This window comes from Agelaius phoeniceus, chromosome 1, assembly GCF_051311805.1.
Source record: "Agelaius phoeniceus isolate bAgePho1 chromosome 1, bAgePho1.hap1, whole genome shotgun sequence".
NCBI lineage: Eukaryota > Metazoa > Chordata > Aves > Passeriformes > Icteridae > Agelaius > Agelaius phoeniceus.
This window is the reverse complement of record NC_135265.1, coordinates 147,733,307-147,750,898: the sequence shown is the minus strand read 5'-3', so window position 1 is coordinate 147,750,898 and position 17,592 is coordinate 147,733,307. Positions and strand designations below refer to the sequence as shown.

The 17,592-nt window shown below is 39.0% G+C and overlaps 1 protein-coding gene across 2 annotated transcripts in view; it reads left to right on the top strand.

Annotated features, from left to right (window-relative positions):
* Positions 1–17,592, top strand: part of ZFAT (zinc finger and AT-hook domain containing) — a 115,927-nt gene that overhangs the window by 10,991 nt on the left and 87,344 nt on the right. Inside the window, exons 2-3 of one of the 2 annotated variants that reach the window (XM_077189257.1) lie at positions 155–349; positions 9,914–10,152. The exons of the other annotated variant lie outside the window; for it this stretch is intronic. The gene's annotated coding sequence lies outside the window, so the exon portion shown is untranslated. The remainder of the gene's footprint in view (positions 1–154; positions 350–9,913; positions 10,153–17,592) is intronic. 2 annotated transcript variants of the gene reach the window in all.

The following is a 17,592-nucleotide window of genomic DNA, read 5'->3' as shown; positions in this document are numbered from 1 at the left end:
GATTGCATCACCACCAAAATGGGCAGTCCTGGCCCATGCAGTACCTTCCTGTCAGTGCTGAGGATTGAACTGCTCTCCAGTGATTGAAATCACCTGCCTTCTGTTGCAGAAAACTTATCTTTTTTCCTCTTTTTTTTTTTTTTTTTCCCCCCAGGACTATTTTGCAGCTAATGTAGTGGTTGCCCAAGTAAATTGCATCATGAAATCCAAAGATTCCTGGAGTGGTAGAGGAAGTAGGAATCCCTCAGCTTGAAGACAGAGAACATGACTACTCCTCCTCTGTCCCAGTGCTTTTGCCATGTTCAATTTAAACCATCCTGAAAGTGTACCAGTAGTCAGCCTCTGTGGTGTGAGTATTCTTTTCATGGTTTTGGAACAGTCATTGTGCAACAGCCTCCCTCATTAAGATAATTATAAAGCAATACTAAGTTGCATTAAATGATGTTCTTATTGCACAGTTGTTTTCTGTTTGAGGTACGACACAAAATTCAGCTGCATATAGTTATGTTCCTGTGTCACTCTGTATTTTGCAGAGCTAATAATAATTGCCTCAAGATTAACTTGAGAACAACTGTATGTTGTTATCCCCAGAATGCCTGTCACTGTAGGCTGGGTACTGGCATTCTTTGCTGCTGATCCTGCTGAACATGCAAGTCATGTTTTGGAAGAATCAGAATTAAAGCATGTGCTTCCAGACTTCACTGATAGGTTTGGTTTATGGACATTTAGACCTTAGGCAGGATTAGAGTCTGTTCTGAAGCGAGATACCCTGGGGTACATACATGTAATTTAAATATTGTCTTCAGCACAAGCTGTGGTTTCGCAGATCTCCTCCCATTGCACACTACCCACTAATGTGGGCAGAGGGTTGGGGTTTGTGTTTTTTTTAAGAGGACTGCTTTAGTTAGTTAACCAAAAGGTATGAAAAGAATCAGTCAGTGCAAGGAAGAGAGTTCATTTTAGCTACTAATCTTGATAAAATTGAGTAGCTCTCATTGTTAGTTTGAAACTTGGTGACAGCATAGGAATTTCAGGTTTGCTGCACCAGAAGTACCCAAACCCCCAGACTTTAGTATTAGGTAATGATCTAGGTTTCCCCTTCACCATGTTGTTTTGTTGGTAGCATTGAATTGTTGCTTAAACTGCACTGTTGTGGGAATGAGTTATAGGAACCAGTCCTTCTACTCCTGAGTTACTTCTGAACTGATTGTTTACTGTAAATGGTTTAATTCTGATTATCACGGAAGCCCTACACTTGTAGGGTGACTGAGAAATAGTTTGGGTCATACTGTCCATCTTCAGTATTTAGTTTATGATGGTTTGAAAAACTGTATTCAGTACTGGGAGGAAACAAAAATGAGATTTGCTGGGAAAAAAAAAAAACAGACTGAAAAGCAGTAGTCAGTCCTTAAATGTGAGACATCCCTGTGAACTGCTTCAGAATAAGATTTTAAAGCTTTCATCTTCAAAATAGTGTATTGTAGGAAACATTCTGCTGCCTTTTACAAATTTGAGGGAGTCCCTACATGCAAGCTAAGTAAAAATATCTTTCATGTTGCTTGTTCTTTAATACACTGGCATAAAATTATAATCTTGAAGTGTTCTTTTTCTGGAAGAACATTCAGTCATCTGCAGAAGTGACCAGGGGATAGTGTTTGGCAGCATATTTAAATACAGTAGGTTTAGGTATGCAGCTTCTATATTCTCTGTAATTTATTTTAAAAAATATTTGTCGTCAGCTGATAAAAGTAGTGTTAACATCAAATATTTGGGATTTCGGAACTGTTGGATCTGCTGGCAGTGGAATCTATTGATAACACCTTGTTATTTATAGAAAAGACTGTAATGATGTAATCTATGGATAGTTATATATCCAATATTGACTTCATTATGTCTGAGGACAATTATATAAACAAGGCTGTAGTTGCTGGAAGCATATCACAGGAATTAATGAGATTATGGAGTTGCAGGTGTAATGGTCAGAAGAGCCTTCTGGGGGTCTGTGGCCCAACCACTCATTCAAAGTGAGGTAGAAGAAGCACTGGATGGGATAAGTCATGGCTTTGACCCCTGAAGCTGTGAAAACCCCCAAGAACAGTAAACCCATGGCCTCCATGTGAAACCTGTGCCTGCTCTTCACCACCCTCCTACTGAAAAAGATTGTCATTGTGTCCAGCCTGGATATTCCATGGTGCCTTTTGTGGCCATTGCTCTTCCTTGTCCTGTCTGCAGGGCTGAGAGTGTCTGCACTGTCTTTAGAGCTCCCATCTTGGTGTAGCTGTAGGCAGCTCTCAGAAGGTCCCAGCATCCTGTGTGCCAGAGAAAACAGGCCTGTCTCCCTCTGCCTCTCCCTGTGGATGATGCCCCTGAGGCCCTTGACCACTGGGTACCCATGGCTGGACCCTCCTTGGTCCCTCAGGCTCCTGCACACCAGATATGTGCAGAGTGGCCTTGCCAGGGTCCAGCCAGGCAGGGATCACCCCTTCCCTTGGCTCCTGTCCCCTCCAGGTTCTGCCCCAGTGCCTGGGCCCTTTCCTGCAGCCTTTGCTGGGGCCTGGGGGCACAACTTTGCATTCCTGCCCTGGGCCTGATGAGGTTTGGTTTGGTCCCATCCTTGTTTGGTTTGGTTTGGTCCCATCCTTGTGTTTATCTTTGTATGTTTATGTTTATGCCTCCCATTTCCTGTTGGACCCCCTTCCTCCCTGCTCCCCTCCTTTCTGATCCCCTGCCAGTTTGCTGAGGGTGTGCTCTTCCCCAGCTTCCTGGGTGCTGGTGAGTGTTTGGGGCTCTGGGGTGGCCCCTGGAGTCCTGCAAGGCCAAGATGCAGCTGCATATTCAGCTGCTGATTGCTGCTGTGTGATCCAGAGATCTGGCCAGCTTCCCTTCCCTTCATGGAGCTCTGGGCACCTCAGCTTCCAGCTGAGTCTGTGGTGGAAGACCTGTCCTGAAGTCAAAGAATATTCTCTGGGCCATTCAACTTTCATCAGAGCCCCTCAGGATTGGCTGTGCTCTGCCTTTGATAAATATTTGTTAATTCCTTAAGATTATCAAAATTAATTTCATCCAGACGTTTTCCATGTTCCTTCCAGAAGCTGATGGGACTCTATACTTTTGAGTTCTCAGGCATAAGGATGGTGGGAACCTCCTGTGGATGCCATGATGCTTTAGTAGGTGACAACACTCACAGACACATGGTATGATTCATGGGGTGTCCTATACAGAGCCAGGTGTTGGACTTCTTGATCCTGATGGGTCCCTTCCAAATCAGGATATTCTATGATTTGATGAATCTTGGCATAATGCTGCATAAAATACAGAAAAAAACCCCAACTAATTTAGTAGTTGATAAGCAGAATTTTTAACAGTCAGTATGAAAATCAAAAATTATTTTCATTATTTAGGAAAAAAAAATCCTGCTAAAAGTTACTTCTGTTGTCTTCAAAAAGTTTTATAACTTGTATTGTATAAGTCCAGTAACTAAATTTCAACTCTTATGTTGTTCCAAGTAGGGAAACATAACTCAAATTTATCAGTTATACTCCCGGAAAATTTACAGACTAGGAAAGTCTATTTTAATTCTTGTTTGTTATAAATTATTGAAGGAGGTGGCTTGATTCTGGGGGAGATGGTGTTTGAGAGGCTCTGAAAGCAGTAATTTTCCAAGTCTATTTGTCAGATCTGATGTAAGATTGATTCTATAATATGGAGTTAATGTTTTCAAAATGAGCTGCTTGGCCAGCGCACTGTGTCTGGTTCCAATTACTGTCAATAAATCCTGAAAATTATTTTCTGAGACAGACTTGGTGAAATCTGCATTTTAAATAGAGATAATCAGTATTAAAGTAGTTGAAAGGAGTTTTGTAATATTTCATGCTGCATGGTTTTGGTTTTGAGATTTGTTGATTCTGAAGTGGATGCCATGACTGTGCTGTTCTGGCGTGCAGTGTTTCCTCTGTGGAAGCAGGATTACGAGTATGCTTAAAAGGATGGATCTCCTGAGTATTATTGCATAACAAGTAATTGACTTTCTTTAAAAAAAAAAAAAAAAAAACAAAAACTTCTGCATAAGAACAAAGATGTTTTGTAAACCCAAGTGCTGTGTACTTATCTGATGTTTGTGACTTGCATGCTTGCTGGGTTGGGCTTATTTTCTTTGAAGTAATTTTAAAAAGTGTATATGCTCTGGGTGCAAGGTTAGGATTGATACAGGTGTATAGATTGCTTCTCAGTCTGATATCCCTCAGGATTTAATTGCAGTGGAGCAGCTGAGCCCTCTTTATACAGCAGGGAAAATAGGTGGTTATGACACTGTACTTTCAGCAGAATCTACAGGCTGCAATAGCAGCCTCCAGACTCTGCTTTCAAAATTCAGTGTGATGATGCCAGGACTTGTCATATTTGCAACTATACTCATTTGGAAGGATTGGAATACATTCACAGAGGATTATCCTTAAAATGGGAGCATTTCCTGTGGATCCCTTGGTGGCCTGGCCCTTACCAGCTTCTGCAGCAATTTAGTAATTGCTGCAGACTTAGTTGTTGGACCCTGCTGTTAGCAGACTGTCCAAATGTGCCCTTGTTCAGCAAGGTAAGCAAAGGGACTTGGAATGTCTGCTTGCAGTTCTCTACTTGTTCCCTTGCAGTGTTACAGAGAGCTATTGTTGGCAGCTGATATCACCAGAGAATTATAATTGCAAATGTGAGTGAAAAGTCATTAAGTGAAGGAGTGTGCTAAATGTGTCATTGATTGGAGTCTGGGACACCAGACTCAATTGATATCCACTCAAAAGAACCCCAAACAACCATCAACCTACTTAACAAATGACATATTTATATAGATTTTTTTTTTGTTTCTGTCTTTTTAGGAAGGTTTTTCCATCCGTGCTCAGCCATGTTTGAGTCAGCAGGTGTGGAGGGCTTCAGTAGTGAACTTACTGCAAATAATTCAATCTTTACCATTCCTGGTATTTAGATTATTTTTTAGAGGGCACTGCAATGAACATCTATTAGGTGTATTCTTCATTTCTATTTCTTGTCAAGTTTAAGGTTGTTTTTTGTCCTTGTGCTTCTGTCTTCCACTCTCTTAGAGCAATCAGATCATTGGTATGAACTTTTTGTACTTTTTCAGATTGGAGGATCTTCTGAATCTTATACTTTAAAGATGCCTTTAAAGTGAAAAAGCCCAGATTTACAGGCAGTTTTTTCATCTTGGATCAGTGAGATTGGTTACCTTGGAAGAAGAAAAGACAGATTATGGGCCCATGTTAGGAGTTGGAAGACTCTTCAGTCTTCCAACTCTTCAGAGGCAAAAGTTCCTTTCCTGTAAGAGGGAGCAAGAGAGGTAAATAGCTGAAACTATGAAATTAAAACTATGCCATGGGTAGCAGTAATGAGTTACAATGTCAGACCTACTGAGGTTGTATAATCAAAATTTCTTGCTGACACTCAGGAAGTAATACTTCAATGAAATCTTGATGGAAAGGATGGAATCTTTATGTGAAATCTGGCCTAATACATTCATAGTATTCATAGTTCTCCTCTAATTTTTTAGATTGTTCAGGTTTCTCTTGTGCATTGGGATGAGGCTGTCCTGCTGGAAAAGTTTAAAATCTAGAAAGTGAAAATAACAGTGCATGTTGCTCTATCTCCTGTAGCAATATAAAAAGCTGGATGACTGTGTACTGAGGAAGAGAAATACAAGTAAGGGTGGTAATAATGTTTCTTTTTTTTCTGTTCTTGATTGCAGGTTAACCTTCTGGTTGGGACTTTATGAGGGTAATTCATTATGATAACTTTTTAGTGTGGTAGATGAGTTTTAATTTTTTTTTAGCTCATTTTTAAAGCAAAATGACCTTGAATTAGCCACTTCCTACCTCCTGTGGTGACTGTGGAGATTACCAGTTACTGCAGAACTTCCCTGAAATAAAGACTTAATTGGCCTGAATGACATCTTGGGTATGGTACTCCACCCCGTGGAGAGCCAAGATGCTGTTCCATAAATAAACATATGGTTTCTTTAGGCTGAGCTGTGTTGCTCAGCCAGAGGAATATGAGACTCTGGTGGGGAAGAAGGGGGTATATAACTGCTGCCATCATTCTTAGGCAGAGCACACTAAATTTATGACTTTTTCAAACTTTGTTCAGACTAAGATGTGGGGCAATCTTGATTAAGGATCTGAACTTTATTTTGTCTCACACCATTATCCTTTTTCAGTAGTTTGTCCTCCTTAGAACACCATTTGTCAGATAAAAATAATTAATTTACCACACAGACTTCTGTAGTTTGTTTTACTGAAATAATTTCGTATGGTATATGCATCCAGCCCTCACTGAAATTCCATCTGAGGTGTGCTAGTAACATTCTACTTTCATGCTTTCCCAGACATTTTTAAAATACAAAGACACTTTTTTTCCTTTTTCTTTACAACTGTTAGTTGAATGTTAGATTCAGTTTTTCATTTTGTTAGAATTCATGTCCCAGTTTGAAAGGTCTTTCTCCCTCTTGTGCTGAATTTATTAGTTGCACTGTGTAAGTATTAGTGATCAAAAGAAGCTGAACATGTTTTTCTGAAAATACCCAGGAAATGCAGTGTTAAAACTACTTGTGTTCACTTCCTACTTCACTGTAATTCCTCATGATGGGTATTGTTAAGTTGTAGTGCCACAGTGAACTCTGTGTGGGTGTCAGTTCACTGCAGTTCACAGTGGAAGCTCTTGATATCCACTGTGAAGTTCTTCCTGCTGTATTTCAATTTGTGTGCAGTTCAAGGACTCCTTAAATAGTTAAGTTTTAATGTTTAATTCTCAGTTCTCTTCTGGTTAATATTCATTACTTCAAAAAAAAAAAACCTCATGGCAACAGTGAACATCTGTCTGCCTCTGTCATTTCTCATCACTGTGCTTGCATCAGGCATCTCAGGCTAAATTGCTTTGACTGACAGATGGACTGACTGACAAGATCTTGGCTCCGAACACACACACACGAGCATGCACACACAGGCTCCTTGGGCTCCATTCACTTTTCAGTATTTTTATGTGGTAACTGAGGCCCTAAATACACTGAGTTTCAGTGGTGATGGTGGTTGTAGAGGAGGAAGTCTTAAGGTGTGGGGGAAGAGAAGGAGGAAGCTCTTTGGCTGTTTGCTTCCTCACCCTCTTCCTTTCTTCTTTCTCCTCCTTCCTGTCTTGCTGGACTTTTTACTCAAGGTGCTCATGAAAGGTGCAATAGAAGTTCTGTGTGACTGGTAAATTAATGATGAAGGCTTGGGAAAGTTGCAGTAAGTCTTGGTGATATGCATGGCTTTGATTTGAAACTGGTGAATGAACACAAACAGTATTGTAATAATGTCTCTTCTAAATCCTGACTTTTCCATCAGGGGAATCCCATGAGGGTTTTTTAAAGTCATGCATATTGACCAGAAGAGAATTGAGAATTAAACATTAAATCCTAACTATTAAAGGGAATCTTGAACTGCACACAAATCTAAATATAGTAGGAAGAACTCCACAATGGAAGTCAACAGCCAGCATTCACAAATTTTCTGGTAGTTAAATAAGGATTTTAATTTTTCTTTGTTGTTGTTATTCTGGAGTATTGACAGCTGAAGAACAGTTCCTAGGAGGGTGATCTTATGTTGCTGCTAATAACAAGGAGGTAAATTTCAGGTGTCAGAAGGACTTGATGTATTATTGAAGATCGGCATCATTCCTTGTGTTCTCTATGTGTGGACTTAGGAGGGGACCTCACACTTCAAAGAATGGTATCTTTTATTACTGTCCCCAGGAGAAACAGTTAAAGGCATTAACAGAAGCCAGCAGCCAATGTTCTTCAGCTTGTGATACTAGAAAAAATCCTGTTCATTTTCAGAGCTTTTAGTCTTTATGAAAACAATAGGGCTGTGCCATTAAGGAAGATTGGAGTATGCTCTCTACTTTTTTGTTTGAAAAGAAGAAAGGTTGGGAAAATAGCTGAAGAGGCTTCTTAATGAATGTATGGCTTCAGTTTTGACTGAACTTTTCTAGAAATTGGCGTGTTTCAAGCATGTTGTTGTACTGTCACCTGTAATGCCTCTGCCTTTTTCAATACCATGTTCGGAAATGAAAATTTCAACTCCTTTTATACAAATATAATTACTTTGTAAGATGTTGTGCAGGTATTTATAGTTGATAGTGAATCTAATAATGCACCAAGAGATGCCATTGTCATGTAGATTGGCATTTTTGTGATGATGCATATGGTAAAACAAAACAAGGTTGTGGAGAGTTTGTTCTCTTTGGGCAGGTAACATTGTAGTAACCTTCATTATTCCTTAAGAAGTATTAAAGAAAGCAACCAAAGAAATGGCTCATTGCAACTTAATGCTCAGCAGCCTAATTAGTCAAATACCATGTGCCTACCTCTGCATGAAATAGCCTATTTCTTTCCAATGTAAAATAGGAATTTTCAGTTTTGGAACAGCCTGAAGAGGCCTTTGTTGCAAATGACCACTGGCTTTTTAGTTATTTATTCTCAAAAGTAATGAAGGTCAGCATGGTATCCATAGTGACTGCATGGAGCTTCCTCGTTAATCTTGGCATGCTGCTGCAATAATGAAATTCACTTACTAGTAACAATTTCTTGTGTTGCAGAGGGAAACCTTTCTTTGAAAACTGGATGTGAGTGGGTTTCTGGAACTTTAGAAATCTTGAATACAGTAGTTTTTTTTCAGTTTTATACACCTTGTCATAATTTCTGGTTGTATGAGTTGCTGTGGAGGTCTGAAGAGAGAACAAGCAACCTTGAATTGCTGAAGTTTATGTATAATCTGGCACTGGAAAACTTGTGACTTGAAAAATTATTTTCATTTGGAAGTGATAAAGACTGTTAAATGGGGAATATATCATTCTGCTTGCAGCTCTGTTAGTGGGAGGAAGGTGTTCTACTATAAACTACAAAATTAAGGCTTATAAGCAGTATGTGAATATGATCAAGCCAGAATGGTTGAATGCTCCCAAGTCCATGGCGTGAAATCAGAGCATTAGGAGAAAGTGCAACAACCAACTGAGTGAAATGCTTTTAGTAAATGCTTCAGTGTAAGGTACACTATTTCCTCTTTGACTATTATACAGTGTAAATACTAAATTTTAATATTATAAAGGTTCTATTAACTTGGAGAAAAAAATTATTGCAGAATTGAATGCAAGTGTTGTGGGAGTTCTGATGGGAACTTGAGGATGGGGAGTGAAGTGGTTCCATCCTGAGGTTGCTTTCCCTCTCATCCCATTTCTCTCCTTTAATGCTTACCCAAAGAGAGTGGGTTTGGTTTGGGTTTATTTTAATCAGTTGGTTGTAATAGAGCTTTAAACTGATCAGGCAGGATTTTGACCTTGAGGGTAAATATTTTCAGAATTCTGTCTAGTTTCTGTTTCTGGTATTTTTTCATTAAGAACATGGCTTGTTTTTGCTTCTGCCTTTAATTTTGCATAGAGCTGTATTTAAAACCATAAATATTTATGAGAGAATAGCCATTTTCAAAATTCATGGGAAAGTTCAAAGTGGAAGTCTGTTTTTGAGACCTCCAGGAATGAGTCTATAGGGAAGTAAAGTCAATGTATCTTTAAAATAATAATTATTTTATGTCTATTTTAAATGTATAAATTAAATATATATTTACATAAATATAAAACAACATATAGATAAGAATTAACCTATTTGAACCTAGAGATGTCTTAAAATGACTATTGAATTTGAGAATTTTTCATCTAGTTGCTACATTTAGAAATGTTAATTTAATGTAAGTTGTGTGTGCATCTAAAACTATTTTTGCTACTGAATGTAAAAACATGTTTTCTTCAATATTAGCTGCACAGTAATTGGCTGGGATGCTACAGAAGCTAGTCTTAAATCCTTTCTTTTTTTATTTCCCTCTCCTAGAGGTGAGCAGCTGCTGTGCACCGAGGCCCTTGCAGTGATGTATGGTAGTCTGTTGCTGTAAACATCCCCGACTGGAAGCTGTACCAGCTCCAGCTTTCAGTCAGATGTTTGCTGCACCTGGCTATGCTTGGACAACAGCAGAAGGAGGAGCTGTCATGAATCCATATGTGCATTTGTATTTGTCAAGCAGTGTTTCTACAGACAGAGATGGATTGCCTCCCTGTGAATTATCCTGGCTGGTAGGTGTGACCTCCTGAAATCTGACCTGAAATGGAGATCCAAAGCTGGTGCATGCTTTGCTCAAAGCTGAGTTCTCTGCTGCTTCGTGTTATAAATTACAGGATTAGGCTTCCTTGGAATGACAAGTGCTGGTGAACCATGCAGTTAGCCATCAACCCTTCATTGCTTCATCAATGGTCTGTTCTAGCAGCTTCTCTTACTTTGGGCTGTGGGGACAAATTATTATCAATGCTGTCCAATACTTAGCAGGCCTCATATCTGCTGTGCCTTGCTTTTTGTTGTTTTCTCTGGAATTTTGTATTCCAAGTCTCCTTGTGAGAAGGTTGTGCTCCTAATTGTTAGCTGGGCATAACCCAAGACCAAAATAAAGGTTAAAAACATATCACCCAGTCTGTTTTTGCTGTTCTCCCAATCCACAGTGTATGGCCTTGTCTGTGGTGTGGTTTGTGCTGCCCCCACCATGGTTTGCTGTTCTTGGAAATAACAGCTTTTGAAAGTATTCCTTCAGAAGTCTTCACTGGTTCAGTTCCTGAACAACTTCAAACAGTCATGACATCAGGAACAGTATCTGCAGAACAGCTTCAGCTTTCCACTTTTCTCCAGTGGGATCTGCACATGCTGTTGCGTGGATCTGGCCTGGGATTTCTTTCCTTCTTGGTTTCACTCTAGTCTTCTATTTTTAAAGGGATGGCCAATGAGAGTAACTGCTGCTAATAGAAAAAAATATTCTTGAAATAATCTAGCTCTCTGTCCTACCCCCTCAAACATTATTTTTTTATTCCCTAACACTTAAATGAAATATTTTGTTGGATTTTAATGTTAGTATACCAAACCTAGGTATTTATTTGTTTAGCTTCACTATAGTGGTCCTGTAAAAGATGATTATGACCAAAAATATAGATACATTTAAACAGTAAAATATTTTCTCCTTAACTTATCAGAATTAAAACTTGGAGGATTTCTTAGTCCTGGGAAAACTGGACTAATAAGCATTGGAAAGGTGGTAATTTTGAAGCTGTCAGTGAATGACCAAAGGTGAACCAAGGACAGCCATTTTTCTGTGATGGTCCCATTACTGTAACCATTTTGTTCCTTACCCTGTGTCCTGTCTGGTGACACAGGAACGTGTGGTGATAGAAGGTTGTGAACTTACTTAGTGATCTAATTCATTGCTAGCACCTCTACAAAGATTTTTAAAGCAACTTGCACACCTAATATAACCTCAGTTTAAATAGCTTTTTTAAAAATAATGATCTTATTTGGTTTGATAAATCATGGCTGTCTATTTATAAAAGGGACTTTGATGCAGAAGCTACAAAGCTTGATGCCTTAAAAAAATGCTGGTAGTTGTTTTCTAAGCTTTCTTTGCTGTAAACATTTAGCATTTCCTAGTTCTAGACAGTATTTGGACTTAGAAGAAAGGAAATTGTTTCTGATAACAAACTTCTTAGATCAAAGTAAATGTATTAGAATGAATCTAGTGTTCATTTTGGTTAGTGCTGTCTTTGCCATTCCACATGCCACATAAGTGCTGCTTTTGGTTTTTAATAAGCCTAGTTCATGTGCAGTTTGTCAGTCCAGTCTTGTGGAATTGAACTTGTGCATACCTTCATATTGTACTGGTGTCTAATCCATGTACTCAAACAGAGCTGTCAAATGTCAGCACACGAAAATAATTTGAAGTAGCTTGTAACTGCAATAAATAAATAAATTTTAAATAAATTTTAAAATCCACACTGTATTTTTGCTTGAGTTTTTGTGGGTTTTTTTTTGTTGTTGTTTTGTTTTGTTTTTTTATTTTGTTTTGTTTTGGGTTTTTTTGTTTGTTTTTTTTTTTGCCAAGTGTTTGAAGTGAAAGGATCTGCTCTCTCTGGTCATGAAATACCAAGTCCCAACATCTTAACGTGTCTCAAATGTGGCTGTTGTTTGCAGCTGAAGAAGGTGGATATTGTAGTGTTGTCCAAATGTATATTTATGCCATGATCCCAGGTAAGCTTTGCAGTACTGGGATGTCTGGGAAGGGATGATGGGGATTTGGCCTGGCAGCTGTGCAGTTCTGGTGGGGATGAGGAGTTGAAGCAACTGTTGCAGAATGAGGCAGGACAGGCTCACAAACACAGCAGTGAAATTTGGGAACAGAAGAGGCAGATTTGGCACATCAGCCTGATGCCCAGCAAGCAAATGAGCTCATCTTGTTCGTGTGAAGCCAGTGTTGTGTGACATTGATCAGTTCCTGGTGTTTTGCAGTAGAGGGAAATACCTGGATGAAAATCAGGCTGGGGATCCAGTGACACAGGGGCCACACAGCTACGTGTGGCTGGCATGAGCTGTGTGTGCAGGTGCAAGTACAGCTGCCTTTGCTGATAAAAGCTTGTGATGAATACCAAGGCTGACCCTTGCTCAGTAGCTGGAGTACCTGTGAAGTCCAGTGTTTGGTTTGCCTGTGGTATTCCTCTGGGCACTTTTTGTGACCATTTGTGAGCAATACCCCAAAGTGCTTGGTGACTCCAAAGGCAGTCCTTTGTCCTTTGCACTGGCCTGCTTGAGTGCTGTCTTTCCTTGCTTGGAACTCACAGCTGCATTCAGCAGAATTGCTTGAGCTCATGTTTTCCTTCATACAAAGAACAACTGTTAAAATATTTGGAGGGCTTTCCCCCTCCTCTATGCATGAAATAATCTGCATCTGTGATTCCTTTTACCCAATAAAGCTGCAAACACCTGTTCAGAGAAGAACTTGGAGAAGGCTGAGGCTCGGCCTCTTGACTGATTTGGTTCATCAGAATTTTATCTTCCTGCACTGCTAAGGTCTTGTTTGTTCAAGACTGGACATCACATTAAACACACCTGTAAAATACAAGTTCAGATGCTGAGGCTGAGGAATGTTTTGCTCTTCTGCTATTAAAATGACTTGTATTTTTGAGTAGCTGAAACTGGAGGTGAAAATAAGAATGAAAATAATTGAAATAGTTGCTTTAAAAAAGTTCCAGAGGAGAAATGGGAATTATTTTAAGAACATAAAAATAAGATGCACAAATGTTGCAACAAATGCTGTAAAATTTAGCATGCTAAGAAAACTGGAAATATAAACAAAGGGTTGTTTTTGCATAATAGAATTTGAGATGGGCATTTTTGGGGACTCACAGTTTGTACCGCCCCATTTATCTTCCATACATATTTTAGAGTTCAGTTTCAGTTTTAAAAATTGGGATTTCTAGAACGTGCCTGTACTGAACATCAAGGGCCTTGGCATGTAAGTGAAATAGCATGCTCTTCTACAGGGGCTGTGAAAGAGAAACATCTTATTTTTGCTTTTGGATCTCTAGAACATCAGGGACTGCACATGGATATAACTGTGTTCTGATATTCAGAAGATTAAATGTTAAAATGCATGGATTGACTTCATAATGTTAGTGAAGGGTAATAAGAGTTGCATGTACTGTATGAGTGGTGCAAATCCATACACCAGAGTATGTCTGTGCAGGTTTAGTTTTTGATATCCTGAAAGGCACTGCTGAATTTGTATAGTTCAGCTAATTTTTAGTTCCTATAAACATCCTACACTCAGCTCTAATAAGTGGTGGGGCTGGGGGGTGGGTGTTTAATTCAACTGATTTGGAAAGGCAGCTTTCCTCAATGACCAAGTGACACTGGCAAGCAGGGAATCGTATTTTTCAGTAGTATTTAGTTTTGTAAGCATGAACTTCTATGCAAGCAGTATGTATTTCTAGAAATCTCTTTATATTGAAATTATGATTCTGACTGTATAAAGGCCTACATGTTTGTTGGGAAACAGGCTTTAACTGATGGGATCTGTATCTTTCTAATTGCAAATAAACTGTGACAATATATCTTTGCTTGAAAAGCAATGTCTCATACAAGGATGACAGAAATAATCTAAAACCTTATCTTGAATGTTCAGTTCTCAGTTGCAGCAGTGATTTATTGCTTATTATCTACTTGATCATTGTCAAAGGAGGAATAGACTTACAGGGTGCTGTAAAATCAATTCCCAAACCAAGAGATCATTCAAGTAGTCAAACTACTAAGCTTTAACAATTTCTGTTGCCCTTTTATCTTAAAAAATGATAAATATCTTTGATAGGGGAAATCTGCATAGGAGAAAAAAGAAGACAAGGATCTCTTGTTTTCCTAGTAGCTCTTCTACCATGTCTTAGAATCACTGATGATTCTGCTGATGGGTGTGTTGTTAAATTAAGTATGGCTTCAGCATTTGGGCATTCTTAGGTACCAAAAAATTCAAAGAACTTAAATATTTTTATTCAAATGGAAGAAGGGCATACATGGAATTCCTCATCTTCATAAAGTATAAACAGGCTTCTTGAGGATCACTTTTACAATCTGGTATCCTTGTTAATATTTGAAAGGCTCAGACTCTAATATTTTTTACTTATGAGGCCAAATACACTATAAAAATCAGTAAGAGGATTTGTCCTCATTTAAATTCACACACATGAGCCCCATTTTGCTATAATTGAACATTTTGTTGTGCTTCTATTTTTGCTTACAAACTGAAGAGGTCTTTTTAATACATAGAAGTCCTTGTGGGCAGGTGTTATGCAATACATAGCACTGGAGGAATTGCATGGAAGAGATAACATCAAATCCTATATCTGAATATCACCCCTGTCTGTGTGAACACTGCAGTGCAACCATGTGTTTGCTGTGTATGCACTTCTGCATGGACAAAACTGTTCTTCTGGATTTTTATTCAGTGCATCTGTTTAACAAAAACACATATCTCCAGCTGGGATGAACTAGGGAAGAAGGAGGGATGCAAGTTCTCCTCCTCAGGAGAGATGATGTAATTAAAAACAATCTTATCTCCAGAAAGAATCTGCATGTCTGTCTATTCTATTCCATTCCCAGAATCAGTGCCTCGTGGTGTCCCTGACTCTGCCTGAGAGAACTTTGCTCAGGTTCTGCTGTCTTTGCTTCACCCATCCTGCCATGGGTTGCCAGGCTCTGGGAATGCTGGGTTTGACAGCTGTGCTGAAGCAGGAGGAAAGTGCCAAGACAGAAGGATTTCCCTGTGAGGCTGTGACATCTTGCAGCTTTGCTGTCACTTGTTATGTGGTGGTGAAAGCTGACTCACACTCTTGACCCATCCCACTGTGATTCCTGCCTTGCTCCCAGGAAGGAGCAGGCTGTGTGACCAGCACAGCTCTCTGGTGTCACGGGGAGCAGTGAAATGCTTTCGCTGTCCTTCCTCAGACTGGATCCATGTCCTTGCTTGGTGCACTGTGTGCACCACTGGCACATGGAGCCATGCAATAGTACAGTGACAAAAACAGAAAAAAAAAGGTTGATGGCAAGAAGGAGTCCTCAAATCAACAGTTACTGCCAATCAAAATATCTGAGATTCATCTTTTCAGCCAGTGTCTCTGTGTGGAGCTAATTTCCTTGGTAGCATGGACAATGAGTAAACATTCTGAGCAGATCAAATGTGGAGACATATTTGGTATTTCAGCAGGTTTGGGGTTTTTTTGGTTTTTTTTGGTTTTTTTTTTTTTTAACACATTTGAAACCTAGAATTCATATTGCAGAAACTCAAGTATGATCCAACTAGACACTGTTGTTCTATTAAAGAACAGTTCTGACTGCTTTTGATGCAGTGCTTAAAAACTCATTAGGAATGAAATGTAAATATAGTAAGCCTGTTGAAGCTTTCATTAATGTAAGTATTTGAATAGTTGAGTTTTTCAAGAGTTAGAGTTCTTTGTGGTTCCAGATTTGTGGATTTTGTTTAGCTACTCTTTGGTTACATAGGCAGTAGAGTAGGTTATAATGATACTTTATCAAATAATTTCAAATAGTTTGGCTTCTCCTAAGGGAGCAAACACACACACTGAAGAGTGTCAGGACCAGTATTTGGCAGGGGGAAGAAGGAGTTGTTTGTTTTTGGGGTTTTTTTAAGTGAGGATTTCATAGGGGAATGAGTACTGTGCCTGTGTGTACCCTTCTTGCTTGGCTGCACTTGTGAGTGCTGACTTGTTTTCTGTTTTGTGAAAATCTTCATTTGAGAATCAGACACTGATTTGGGTACTGTTCCTTCTTGTTGAGGTAATGTTTGGCATTCTGGTTTGTGCTAAACTAAAACTAAACTTCTAGATTCCAAGCATAAAATAACCCTGCAGAATTTGACACATTGTTTTAAATAGTGTAGTTCACTTTTTTCTTCCATTCTGTTGATGCTTTTTAGGTAAACAGTGATAATTCCATGGTGCCAGTGATGGCCTAAACCAAAATAGGATAAATATCTTGGGCAAAGATGGAGTGTGAATGATTTATAAGATTGTCTGGAAGTTTTTTATAGATATGACATCAATGGTAAGTCACTTAAAAATTAAATTTCTCTTGAAAAACCCAGGGGCATAGTTAATGTGGATTTTTTCACAGCAATTTTGAAAATACATTTATTCATATGTTTTATTCTTCCTGGATTTGTCTTCTGCTAAAAGTACAAGTATTGCAATAGATGTTTATTGATATTTGCTTTACTTGTCTGTTGTGTTTACTAAGACTCTTCCAAAATTCAGCTCACTTCCTTTTAACCATGCCAGCTGGTTCTGACCAGCTTAATTCATGCTTTATAGAGGTTCTGTGTCTGGGGAGAGTACAGACAAAGTTAAACTGCCGAAAGCTTGAACTTAAAACATGATTTTATAGTAGGTGAGTATGAATAGTGAGAGTCTTAGCTGTGGCATTGGGTTTTCTCTTTCTGTTAAGGAGCAGCAGATCCCTCACTTGTCCACCTTTGCAGCCAAGGAAAGCCTGATCATGGAACAGTACATGGGCCCTGGAAGCAGAACGAAGGAAATGCAGTTCATGTCAGTCAGAATTGTTTGTTGTCTGATAACGTCACTGTCTCAGCAGGGAAATAATTTCCTGTAAACAATATTGCTTTATCTGAAAAATCTGCTATTTTAATAAAGTGAAAAATTATTTTTCCAAGCTTCACAGAAGCCTTATCTTTGTCTGACAGGAAAAAGGGAAGTGGCAGGGATGAAAGATGCTTTGTGAACTGAGCTCTGTTTACTTAAGGCTATGGAAAACATGCTGAAAGCATATACATTAAGTGCATAGCTTAATGCATTTTTTTAATAAACACATTTCCCCACATATTATTAAATCAGTTGAATTGACAAACTACCATGTAGTGGAAAATGAAATCTGTTAACCATCTCTTTTTCTGGAGATGTTTCACACTTATTCTAAAGAATTTATAGCAAGTCTCTAGCCTGGATCACAGTCCAGTGCTGGCAGTCCACAGCAGCTTTTTAACTGTGTGTGATGTCCCAGCAGACATGAAGTCTCGTTCATCCCATGAACTGCCTGCCATAGCTGCTGTGGGCTGCTTCCTGCCTGTAATGGAGCCATAACACACCCAGGATTTCCACTGTCACAGCTGCTCTGGTTCT